We start from the raw sequence: 13,816 nt of genomic DNA, 5'->3' as shown, positions 1-13,816 counted from the left end.
GAACGGAAGATATTTCCTTTTTCACCATAGCCCTCTATGGGCTTCCCATTATCCCTTTGCCAATTCCACAAGAACAGCCTTAGCGAAAGGCTTCTTGAAGGGAAAGATGTACCTCTGTGAGATGAATTAACAGAACACAGAGCAGTTTCTCAGAAAGCTTCTTTCTAGTTTTGAACGGAAGATATTTCCTTTTTCACCATAGCACTCTATGGGCTTCCAAGTATCCCTTTGCCAATTCCACAAGAACAGCCTTAGCGAAAGGCTTCTTGAAGAGAAAGAGGTAACTCTGTGAGATGAATTAACAGAACACAGAGCAGTTTCTCAGAAAGCTTCTTTCCAGTTTTCAACGGAAGATATTTCCTTTTTCACCGTAGCCCCCTAAGGGCTTCCAAATATCCTTTTGCCAATTCCACAAGAACAGCCTTATCGAAAGGCTTCTTGAAGGGAAAGAGGTAACTCTGTGAGATGAATTAAGAGAACCCAGAGCAGTTTCTCAGAAAGCTTCTTTCCAGTTTTGAACGGAAGATATTTCCTTTTTCACCGTAGCCCTCTATGGGCTTCCAAATATCATTTTGCCAATTCCACAAGAACAGCCTTAGCGAAAGGCTTCTTGAATGGAAAGATGTATCTCTGTGAGATGAATTAACAGAACATAGAGCAGTTTCTCAGAAAGCTTCTTTCCAGTTTTGAACGGAAGATATTTCCTTTTCACCATAGCCCTCTATGGGCTTCCAAGTATCCTTTTGCCAATTCCACAAGAACAGCCTTAGGGAAAGGCTTCTTGAAGGGAAAGATGTAACTCTGTGAGATGAATTAACAGAACACAGAGCAGTTTCTCAGAAAGCTTCTTTCCAGTTTTGAACGCAAGATATTTCCTTTTTCTCCATAGCCCTCTATGGGATTCCAAATATCCCTTTGCCAATTCCACAAGAACAGCCTTAGCGAAAGGCTTCTTGTAGGGAAAGATGTAACTCTTTGAGATGAATTAACAGAACACAGAGCAGTTTCTCAGAAAGCTTCTTTCCAGTTTTGAACGGAAGATATTTCCTTTCTCACCTTAGCCCTCTATGGGCTTCCAAATATCCCTTTGCCAATTCCACAAGAACAGCCTTAGCGAAAGGCTTCTTGAAGGGAAAGATGTAACTCGGTGAGATGAATTAACAGAACACAGAGCAGTTTCTCAGAAAGCTTCTTTCCAGTTTTGAACGGAAGATATTTCCTTTCTCACCTTAGCCCTCTATGGGCTTCCAAATATCCCTTTGCCAATTCCACAAGAACAGCCGTAGCGAAAGGCTTCTTGAAGGGAAAGATGTAACTCGGTGAGATGAATTAACAGAACACAGAGCAGTTTCTCAGAAAGCTTCTTTCCAGTTTTGAACGGAAGATATTTCCTTTTTCACCATAGCCCTCTATGGGCTTCCAAATATCCCTTTGCCAATTCCACAAGAACAGCCTTAGGGAAAGGCTTCTTGAAGGGAAAGATTTAACCATGTGAGATGAATTAACAGAACACAGAGCAGTTTCTCAGAAAGCTTCTTTCCAGTTTTCAACGGAAGATATTTCCTTTTCACCACAGCCCTCTATGGGCTTCCAAATATCCCTTTGCCAATTCCACAAGAACAGCCTTAGGGAAAGACTTCTTGAAGGGAAAGATGTAACTCTGTGAGATGAATTAACAGAACACAGAGCAGTTTCTCAGAAAGATTCTTTCCAGTTTTGAACGGAGGATGTTTCCTTTTTCACCATAGCCCTCTATGGTGTTCCAAATATCCCTTTGCCAATTCCACAAGAACAGCCTTAGCGAAAGGCTTCTTGAAGGGAAAGATGTAACTCTGTCAGATGAATTAACAGAACACAGAGCAGTTTCTCAGAAAGCTTCTTTCCAGTTTTGAACGGAAGATATTTCCTTTTTCACCATAGCCCTGTATGGGCTTCCACATATCCCTTTGCCATTTCCACAAGAATAGCCTTAGCGAAAGGCATCTTCAAGGGAAAGATATAACTCGTTGACATGAATTAACAGAACACAGAGCAGTTTCTCAGAAAGCTTCTTTCCAGTTTTGAACGGAAGATATTTCCTTTTTCACCGAAGCCCTCTATGGGCTTCCAAATATCCCTTTGCCAATTCCACAAGAACAGCCTTAGCGAAAATCTTCTGGAAGGGAAAGATTTAACTCTGTGAGATGAATTAACAGAACACAGAGCAGTTTCTCAGAAAGCTTCTTTCCAGTTTTGAACGGAAGATATTTCCTTTTCACCACAGCCCTCTATGGGCTTCCAAATATCTCTTTGCCAATTACAGAAGAACAGCCTTAGCGAAAGGCTTCTTGAAGGGAAAGATATAACTCGGTGAGATGAATTAACAGAACACAGAGCAGTTTCTCAGAAAGCTTCTTTCCAGTTTTGAACGGAAGATATTTCTTTTTTCACCATAGCCCTCTATGGGCTTCCAAATATCCCTTTGCCAATTCCACAAGAACACCCTTAGCGAAAGGCTTCTTAAAGGGAAAGATGTAACTCTGTGAGATGAATTAACAGAACACAGAGCAGTTTCTCAGAAAGCTTCTTTCCAGTGTTGAACGGAAGATATTTCCATTTTCACCGTAGCTATCTATGGTATTCCAAATATCCCTTTGCCAATTCCACAAGAACAGCCTTAACGAAAGGCTTCTTGAAGGGAAAGATTTAAATCCGTGAGATGAATTAACAGAACAGAGAGCAGTTTCTCAGAAAGCTTCTTTCCAGTTTTGAACGGAAGATATTTCCTTTTTCACCATAGCCCTCTATGGGCTTCCAAATATCCCTTTTCCAATTCCACATGAACAGCCTAGGCGAAAGGCTTCTTGAAGGGAACGATGTAATTCTGTGATATGAATTAACAGTACACAGAGCAGTTTCTCAGAAAGCTTCTTTCCAGTTTTGAACGGAAGATGTTTACTTTTTCACCGCAGCCCTCTGTGGGCTTCCAAATATCAATTTGCCAATTCCACAAGAACAGCCTTAGCCAAAGGTTTCTTGAAGGGAAAGATGTAACTCTGTGAGATGAATTAACAGAACACAGAGCAGTTTCTCAGAAGGCTTCTTTCCAGTTTTGAACGGAAGATATTTCCATTTTCACCGTAGCCCTCTAAGGGCTTCCAAATATCCCTTTGCCAATTCCACAAGAACAGCCTTAGCGAAAGGCTTCTTGAAGGGAAAGATGTAACTCTGTGAGATGAATTCACAGAACACAGAGCAGTTTCTAAGAAAGCTTCTTTCCAGTTTTGAACGGAAGATATTTCTTTTTTCACCATAGCCCTCTATGGGCTTCCACATATCCCTATGCCAATTCCACAAGAACAGCCTTAGCGAAAGGCTTCTTGAAGGGAAAGATGTAACTCTGTGAGATGAATTAACACAACACAGAGCAGTTTCTCAGAAAGCTTCTTTCCAGTTTTGAACGGAAGATATTTCCTTTTTCACCGTAGCCCTCTATGGGCTTCCAACTATCCTTTTGCCAATTCCACAAGAACAGCCTTAGCGAAAGGCTTCTTGAAGGGAAAGATGTAACTCTGTGAGATGAATTAACAGAACACAGAGCAGTTTCTCCGAAAACTTCTTTCCACTTTTGAACGGAAGATGTTTACTTTTTCACCATAGCCCTCTATGGGCTTATAAATATCCCTTTGCCAATTCCACAAGAACAGCCTTAGCGAAAGGCTTCTTGAAGAGAAGGATGTAACTCTGTGAGATGAATTAACAGAACACAGAGCAGTTTCTCAGAAAGCTTCTTTCCAGTTTTGAACGGGAGATATTTCTTTTTTCACCAGAGCCCTCTATGGGCTTCCAAATATCCCTATGCCAATTCCACAAGAACAGCCTTAGCGAAAGGCTTCTTGAAGGGAAAAATGTAACTCTGTGAGATGAATTAACACAACACAGAGCAGTTTCTCAGAAAGCTTCTTTCCAGTTTTGAACGGAAGATATTTCCTTTTTCACCGGAGCCCTCTATGGGCTTCCAACTATCCTTTTGCCAATTCCACAAGAACAGCCTTAGCGAAAGGTTTCTTGAAGGGAAAGATGTAACTCTGTGAGATGAATTAACAGAACACAGAGCAGTTTCTCCGAAAACTTCTTTCCACTTTTGAACGGAAGATGTTTACTTTTTCACCATAGCCTTCTATGGGCTTATAAATATCCCTTTGCCAATTCCACAAGAACAGCCTTAGCGAAAGGCTTCTTGAAGGGAAAGATGTAACTCTGTGAGATGAATTAACAGAACACAGAGCAGTTTCTCAGAAAGCTTCTTTCCAGTTTTGAACGGAAGATATTTCCTTTTTCACCGTAGCCCTCTATGGGCTTCCAAATATCCTTTTGCCAATTCCACAAGAACAGCCTTATTGAAAGGCTTCCTGAAAGGAAATAGGTAACTCTGTGAGATGAATTAAGAGAACACAGAGCAGTTTCTCGGAAAGCTTCTTTCCAGTTTTGAACGGAAGATATTTCCTTTTTCACCGTAGCCCTCTATGGGCTTCCAAATATCATTTTGCCAATTCCACAAGAACAGCCTTAGCGAAAGGCTTCTTTAATGGAAAGATGTAACTCTGTGAGATGTATTAACAGAACATAGAGCAGTTTCTCAGAAAGATTCTTTCCAGTTTTGAACGGAAGATATTTCCTTTTTCACCATAGCCCTATTTGGGCTTCCAAGTATCCCTTTGCCAATTCCACAAGAACAGCCTTAGCGAAAGGCTTCTTGAAGGGAAAGAGGTAACTCTGTGAGAAGAATTAACAGAACACAGAGCAGTTTCTCAGAAAGCTTCTTTCCAGTTTTGAACGGAAGATATTTCCTTTTTCACCATAGCCCTCTATGGGCTTCCAAGTATCCCTTTGCCAATTCCACAAGAACAGCCTTAGCGAAAGGCTTCTTGAAGGTAAAGATGTAACTCTGTAAGATGAATTAACAGAACACAGAGCAGTTTCTCAGAAAGCTTCTTTCCAGTTTTGAACGCAAGATATTTCCTTTTTCTCCATAGCCCTCTATGGGATTCCAAATATCCCTTTGCCAATTCCACAAGAACAGCCTTAGCGAAAGGCTTCTTGTAGGGAAAGATGTAACTCTGTGAGATGAATTCACAGAACACAGAGCAGTTTCTCAGAAAGCTTCTTTCCAGTTTTGAACGGAAGATATTTCCTTTTTCACCGTAGCCCTCTATGGGCTTCCAAATATCCCTTTGCCAATTCCACAAGAACAGCCTTAGCGAAAGGCTTCTTGAAGGGAAAGATGTAACTCTTTGAGATGAATTAGCAGAACACAGAGCAGTTTCTCAGAAAGCTTCTTTCCAGTTTTGAACGGAAGATATTTCCTCACCACAGCCCTCTATGGGCTTCCAAATATCTCTTTGCCAATTACAGAAGAACAGCCTTAGCGAAAGGCTTCTTGAAGGGAAAGATGGAACTCTGTGAGATGAATTAACAGAACAGAGAGCAGTTTCTCAGAAAGCTTCTTTCCAGTTTTGAACGGAAGATATTTCCTTTTTCACCATAGCCCTCTATGGGCTTCCAAATATCCCTTTTCCAATTCCACAAGAACAGCCTAGGCGAAAGGCTTCTTGAAGGGAAAGATGTAATTCTGTGATATGAATTAACAGTACACAGAGCAGTTTCTCAGAAAGCTTCTTTCCAGTTTTGAACGGAAGATGTTTCCTTTTTCACCGCAGCCCTCTATGGGCTTCCAAATATCAATTTGCCAATTCCACAAGAACAGCCTTAGCGAAAGGCTTCTTGAAGGGAAAGATGTAACTCTGTGAGATGAATTAACAGAACACAGAGCAGTTTCTCAGAAGGCTTCTTTCCAGTTTTGAACGGAAGATATTTCCATTTTCACCGTAGCCCTCTAAGGGCTTCCAAATATCCCTTTGCCAATTCCACAAAAACAGCCTTAGCGAAAGGCTTCTTGAAGGGAAAGATGTAACTCTGTGAGATGAATTTACAGAACACAGAGCAGTTTCTCCGAAAACTTCTTTCCACTTTTGAACGGAAGATATTTTCTTTTTCACCATAGCCCTCTAAGGGCTTCGAAATATCCCTTTGCCAATTCCACAAGAACAGCCTTAGCGAAAGGCTTCTTGAAGGGAAAGATGTAACTCTGTGAGATGAATTAACGGAACACAGAGCAGTTTCTCAGAAAGCTTCTTTCTAGTTTTGAACGGAAGATATTTCCTTTTTCACTGTAGCTCTCTATTGGCTTCCAAATATCCCTTTGCCAATGCCACAAGAACAACCTTAGCGAAAGGCTTCCTGAAGGGAAAGATGGAACTCTGTGAGATGAATTAACAGAACACAGAGCAGTTTCTCAGAAGGCTTCTTTCCAGTTTTGAACGGAAGATATTGCCATTTTCACCGTAGCCCTCTAAGGGCTTCCAAATATCCCTTTGCCAATTCCACAAAAACAGCCTTAGCGAAAGGCTTCTTGAAGGGAAAGATGTAACTCTGGGAGATGAATTAACAGAACACAGAGCAGTTTCTCAGAAAGCTTCTTTCCAGTTTTGAACGGAAGATATTTCTTTTTTCACCATAGCCCTCTATGGGCTTCCAAATATCCCTATGCCAATATCACAAGAACAGCCTTAGCGAAAGGCTTCTTGAAGAGAAAGATGTAACTCTGTGAGATGAATTAACACAACACAGAGCAGTTTCTCAGAAAGCTTCTTTCCAGTTTTGAACGGAAGATATTTCCTTTTTCACCGTAGCCCTCTCTGGGCTTCCAACTATCCTTTTGCCAATTCCACAAGAACAGCCTTAGCGAAAGCCTTCTTGAAGGGAAAGATGTAACTCTGTGAGATGAATTAACAGAACACAGAGCAGTTTCTCCGAAAACTTCTTTCCACTTTTGAACGGAAGATGTTTACTTTTTCACCATAGCCCTCTATGGGCTTATAAATATCCCTTTGCCAATTCCACCAGAACAGCCTCAGCGAAAGGCTTCTTGAAGAGAAAGATGTAACTCTGTGAGATGAATTAACAGAACACAGAGCAGTTTCTCAGAAAGCTTCTTTCCCGTTTTGAACGGAAGATATTTCCTTTTTCACCATAGCGTTCTATGGGCTTCCAAATATCCCTTTGCCAATTCCACAAGAACAGCCGTAGCGAAAGGCTTCTTGAAGGGAAAGATGTAACTCTGTGAGATGAATTAACAGAACACAGAGCAGTTTCTCAGAAAGCTTCTTTCCAGTTTTGAACGGAAGATATTTCCTTTTTCACCATAGCCCTCTAAGGGCTTCCAAATATCCCTTTGCCAATTCCACAAGAACAGCCTTAGCGAAAGGCTTCTTGAAGGGAAAGATCTAACTCTGTGAGATTAATTAACAGAACACAGAGCAGTTTCTCAGAAAGCTTCTTTCCAGTTTTGAACGGAAGATATTTCCTTTTTCACCATAGCCCTCTATGGGCTTCCAAATATCCCTTTGCCAATTCCACAGGAATAGCCTTAGCGAAAGGCTTTTTGAAGGAAAAGATGTAACTCTGTGAGATGAATTAACAGAACACAGAGTAGTTTCTCAGAAAGCTTCTTTCCAGTTTTGAACGGAAGATATTTCCTTTTTCACCATAGCCCTCTATGGTGTTCCAAATATCCCTTTGCCAATTCCACAAGAACAGCCTTAGCGAAAATCTTCTTGAAGGGAAAGATGTAACTCTGTGAGATGAATTAACAGAACACAGAGCAGTTTCTCAGAAAGCTTCTTTCCAGTTTTGAACGGAAGATATTTCCTTTTCACCATAGCCCTCTATGGGCTTCCACATATCCCTTTGCCAATTCCACAAGAACAGCCATAATGAAAGGCTTCTTGAAGGAAAAAATGTAACTCTGTGAGATGAATTAAGAGAACACAGAGCAGTTTCTCCGAAAGCTTCTTTCCTGTTTTGAACGGAAGATATTTCCTTTTTCACCATAGCCCTCTATGGTGTTCGAAATATCCCTTTGCCAATTCCACAAGAACAGCCTTCGCGAAAGGCATCTTGAAGGGAAAGATGTAACTCTGTGAGATGAATTTACAGAACACAGAGCAGTTTCTCAGAAAGCTTCTTTCCAGTTTTGAACGGAAGATATTTCCTTTTCACCACAGCCCTCTATGGGCTTCCAAATATCCCTTTGACAATTCCACAAAACAGCCTTAGGGAAAGGCTTCTTGAAGGGAAAGATGTAACTCGGTTAGATGAATTAACAGAACACAGAGCAGTTTCTCAGAAAGCTTATTTCCAGTTTGGAACGGAAGATATTTCCTTTTTCACCGTAGCCCGGTATGGGCTTCCAAATATCCCTTTGCCAATTCCACAAGAACAGCCTTAGCGAAAAGCTTCTTGAAGGGAAAGATGTAACTCTGTGAGATGAATTAACAGAACACAGAGCAGTTTCTCAGAAAGCTTCTTTCCAGTTTTGAACGGAAGATATTTCCTTTTTCACCATAGGCCTCTAAGGGCTTCCAAATATCCCTTTGCCAATTCCACAAGAACAGCCTTAGCGAAAGGCTTCTTGAAGGGAAAGTTGTAAATCTGTGAGATGAATTCACAGAACACAGAACAGTTTCTCCGAAAACTTCTTTCCACTTTTGAACGGAATATATTTCCTTTTTCACCATAGCCCTCTACGGGCATCGAAATATCTCTTTGCCAATTTCACAAGAACAGCCTTAGCGAAAGGCTTCTTGAAGGGAAAGATGGAACTCTGTGAGATGAATTAACGGAACACAGAGCAATTTCTCAGAAAGCTTCTTTAGAGTTTTGAACGGAAGATATTTCCTTTTTCACCATAGGCCTCTATGGGCTTCCAAATATCCCTTTGCCAATTCCACAAGAACAGCCTTAGCGAAAGGCTTCTTGAAGGGAAAGTTGTAACTCTGTGAGATGAATTAACAGAACACAGAGCAGTATCTCAGAAAGCTTCTTTCCAGTTTAGAACGGAAGATATTTCCTTTTTCACCATAGCCCTCTATGGGCTTCCAAATATCACTTTGCCAATTCCACAAGAACAGCCTTAGCGAAAGGCTTCTTGAAGGGAAAGATGTAACTCTGTGAGATGAATTCACAGAACACAGAGCAGTTTCTCAGAAAGCTTCTTTCCAGTTTAACGGAAGATATTTCCTTTTTCACCATAGCCCTCTATGGGCTTCCAAGTATCCCTTTGCCAATTCCACAAGAACAGCCTTAGCGAAAGGCTTCTTGAAGGGAAAGATGTAACTCTGTGAGATGAATTAACAGAACACAGAGCAGTTTCTCAGATAGCTTCTTTCCAGTTTTGAACGCAAGATATTTCCTTTTTCACCATAGCCCTCTCTGGGCTTCCAAATATCCCTTTGCCAATTCCACAAGAACAGCCTTAGCGAAAGGCTTCTTGAAGGGAAAGATGTAACTCTGTGAGATGAATTAACAGAACACAGAGCAGTTTCTCAGAAAGCTTCTTTCCAGTTTTGAACGGAAGATATTTCCTTTATCACCGTAGCCTTCTATGGGCTTCCAAATATCCCTTTACCTATTCCACAAGAACAGCCTTAGCGAAAGGCTTCTTGAAGAGAAAGATGTAACTCTGTGAGATGAATTAACAGAACACAGAGCAGTTTCTCAAAAAGCTTCTTTGCAGCTTTGAACGGAAGATATTTCCTTTTTCACCATAGCCCTCTATGGGCTTCCAAATATCCCTTTGCCAATTCCACAAGAACAGCCTTAGCGAAAGGCTTCTTGAAGGGAAAGATGTAACTCTGTGAGATGAATTAACAACACAGAGCAATTTCTCAGAAAGCTTCTTTCCAGTTTTGAACGGAAGATATTTCCTTTTTCACCATAGGCCTCTATGGGCTTCCAAATATCCCTTTGCCAATTCCACAAGAACAGCCTTAGCGAAAGGCTTCTTGAAGGGAAAGAGGTAACTCTGTGAGATGAATTAACGGAACACAGAGCAGTTTCTCAGAAAGCTTCTTTCCAGTTTTGAACGGAAGATATTTCCTTTTCACCGTAGCTCTCTATTGGCTTCCAAATATCCCTTTGCCAATGCCACAAGAACAACCTTAGCGAAAGGCTTCTTGAAGGGAAACATGCAACTCTGTGAGATGAATTAACAGAACACAGAGCAGTTTCTCAGAAAGCTTCTTTCCAATTTTGAAGGGAAGATATTTCCTTTTTCACCATAGCCCTCTATGGGCTTCCAAATATCATTTTGCCAATTCCACAAGAACAGCCTTAGCGAAAGGCTTCTTGAAGGGAAAGATGTAACTCTGTGAGATGAATGAACAGAACACAGAGCAGTTTCTCAGAAAGCTTCTTTCCAGTTTTGAACGGAAGATATTTCCTTTTTCACCATAGCCCTCTATGGGCTTCCAAATATCACTTTGCCAATTCCACAAGAACAGCCCTAGCGAAAGGCTTCTTGAAGGGAAAGATGTAACTCTGTGAGATGAATTAACAGAACAAAGAGCAGTTTCTCAGAAAGCTTCTTTCCAGTTTTGAACGGAAGATATTTCCTTTTTCACCGTAGCCCTCTATGGGCTGCCAAATATCCCTTTGACAATTCCAAAAGAACAGCCTTAGCGAAAGGCTTCTTGAAGGGAAAGATGTAACTCTGTGAGATGAATTAACAGAACACAGAGCAGTTTCTCCGAAAGCTTCTTTCCAGTTTTGAACGGAAGATATTTCCTTTTTCACCATAGCCCTCTAAGGGCTTCCAAATATCCCTTTGCCAATTCCACAAGAACAGCCTTAGCGAAAGGCTTCTTGAAGGGAAAGATGTAACTCTGTGAGATGAATTAACAGAACACAGAGCAGTTTCTCAGAAAGCTTCTTTCCAGTTTTGAACGGAAGATATTTCCTTTTTCACCATAGCCCTCTATGGGCTTCCAAATATCCCTTTGCCAATTCCACAGGAATAGCCTTAGAGAAAGGCTTTTTGAAGGGAAAGATGTAACTCTGTGAGAAGAATGAACAGAACACAGAGCAGTTTCTCAGAAAGCTTCTTTCCAGTTTTGAACGGAAGATATTTCCTTTTTCACCAGAGCCCTCTATGGTGTTCCAAATATCCCTTTGCCAATTCCACAAGAACAGCCTTAGCGAAAATCTTCTTGAAGGGAAAGATGTAACTCTGTGAGATTAATTAACAGAACACAGAGCAGTTTCTCAGAAAGCTTCTTTCCAGTTTTGAACGGAAGATATTTCTTTTTTCACCATAGCCCTCTATGGGCTTCCACATATCCCTATGCCAATTCCACAAGAACAGCCTTAGCGAAAGGCTTCTTGAAGGGAAAGATGTAACTCTGTGAGATGAATTAACACAACACAGAGCAGTTTCTCAGAAAGCTTCTTTCCAGTTTTGAACGGAAGATATTTCCTTTTTCACCGTAGCCCTCTATGGGCTTCCAACTATCCTTTTGCCAATTTCACAAGAACAGCCTTAGCGAAAGGCTTCTTGAAGGGAAAGATGTAACTCTGTGAGATGAATTAACAGAACACAGAGCAGTTTCTCCGAAAACTTCTTTCCACTTTTGAACGGAAGATGTTTACTTTTTCACCATAGCCCTCTATGGGCTTATAAATATCCCTTTGCCAATTCCACAAGAACAGCCTTAGCGAAAGGCTTCTTGAAGAGAAGGATGTAACTCTGTGAGATGAATTAACAGAACACAGAGCAGTTTCTCAGAAAGCTTCTTTCCAGTTTTGAACGGGAGATATTTCTTTTTTCACCATAGCCCTCTATGGGCTTCCAAATATCCCTATGCCAATTCCACAAGAACAGCCTTAGCGAAAGGCTTCTTGAAGGGAAAAATGTAACTCTGTGAGATGAATTAACACAACACAGAGCAGTTTCTCAGAAAGCTTCTTTCCAGTTTTGAACGGAAGATATTTCCTTTTTCACCATAGCCCTCTATGGGCTTCCAACTATCCTTTTGCCAATTCCACAAGAACAGCCTTAGCGAAAGGTTTCTTGAAGGGAAAGATGTAACTCTGTGAGATGAATTAACAGAACACAGAGCAGTTTCTCCGAAAACTTCTTTCCACTTTTGAACGGAAGATGTTTACTTTTTCACCATAGCCTTCTATGGGCTTATAAATATCCCTTTGCCAATTCCACAAGAACAGCCTTAGCGAAAGACTTCTTGAAGGGAAAGATGTAACTCTGTGAGATGAATTAACAGAACACAGAGCAGTTTCTCAGAAAGCTTCTTTCCAGTTTTGAACGGAAGATATTTCCTTTTTCACCGTAGCCCTCTATGGGCTTCCAAATATCCTTTTGCCAATTCCACAAGAACAGCCTTATCGAAAGGCTTCCTGAAAGGAAATAGGTAACTCTGTGAGATGAATTAAGAGAACACAGAGCAGTTTCTCGGAAAGCTTCTTTCCAGTTTTGAACGGAAGATATTTCCTTTTTCACCGTAGCCCTCTATGGGCTTCCAAATATCATTTTGCCAATTCCACAAGAACAGCCTTAGCGAAAGGCTTCTTTAATGGAAAGATGTAACTCTGTGAGATGTATTAACAGAACATAGAGCAGTTTCTCAGAAAGATTCTTTCCAGTTTTGAACGGAAGATATTTCCTTTTTCACCATAGCCCTATTTGGGCTTCCAAATATCCCTTTGCCAATTCCACAAGAACAGCCTTAGCGAAAGGCTTCTTGAAGGGAAAGATGTAACTCGGTGAGATGAATTAACAGAACACAGAGCAGTTTCTCGAAAATCTTCTTTCCAGCTTTGAACGGAAGGTATTTCCTTTTTCACCATAGCCCTCTATGGGCTTCCAAATATCCCTTTGCCAATTCCACAAGAACAGCCTTAGCGAAAGGCTTCTTGAAGGGAAAGATGGAACTCTGTGAGATGAATTAACGGAACAGAGAGCAATTTCTCAGAAAGCTTCTTTAGAGTTTTGAACGGAAGATATTTCCTTTTTCACCATAGACCTCTCTGGTCTTCCAAATATCCCTTTGCCAATTCCACAAGAACAGCCTTAGCGAAAGGCTTCTTGAAGAGAAAGATGTAACTCTGTGAGATGAATTAACAGAACACAGAGCAGTTTCTCAAAAAGCTTCTTTCCAGCTTTGAACGGAAGATATTTCCTTTTTCACCATAGCCCTCTATGGGCTTCCAAATATCCCTTTGCCAATTCCACAAGAACAGCCTTAGCGAAAGGCTTCTTGAATGGAAAGATGTAACTCTGTGCGATGAATTTACAGAACACAGAGCAGTTTCTCCGAAAACTTCTTTCCACTTTTGAACGGAAGATATTTTCTTTTTCACCATAGCCCTCTAAGGGCTTCGAAATATCCCTTTGCCAATTCCACAAGAACAGCCTTAGCGAAAGGCTTCTTGAAGGGAAAGATGTAACTCTGTGAGATGAATTAACGGAACACAGAGCAGTTTCTCAGAAAGCTTCTTTCTAGTTTTGAACGGAAGATATTTCCTTTTTCACTGTAGCTCTCTATTGGCTTCCAAATATCCCTTTGCCAATGCCACAAGAACAACCTTAGCGAAAGGCTTCCTGAAGGGAAAGATGGAACTCTGTGAGATGAATTAACAGAACACAGAGCAGTTTCTCAGAAGGCTTCTTTCCAGTTTTGAACGGAAGATATTTCCATTTTCACCGTAGCCCTCTAAGGGCTTCCAAATATCCCTTTGCCAATTCCACAAAAACAGCCTTAGCGAAAGGCTTCTTGAAGGGAAAGATGTAACTCTGGGAGATGAATTAACAGAACACAGAGCAGTTTCTCAGAAAGCTTCTTTCCAGTTTTGAACTGAAGATATTTCTTTTTTCACCATAGCCCTCTATGGGCTTCCAAATATCCCTATGCCAATATCACAA

Source organism: Chlorocebus sabaeus, chromosome 5, assembly GCF_047675955.1.
Source record: "Chlorocebus sabaeus isolate Y175 chromosome 5, mChlSab1.0.hap1, whole genome shotgun sequence".
Taxonomy (NCBI): domain Eukaryota; kingdom Metazoa; phylum Chordata; class Mammalia; order Primates; family Cercopithecidae; genus Chlorocebus; species Chlorocebus sabaeus.
This window is presented reverse-complemented; position numbering follows the sequence as displayed.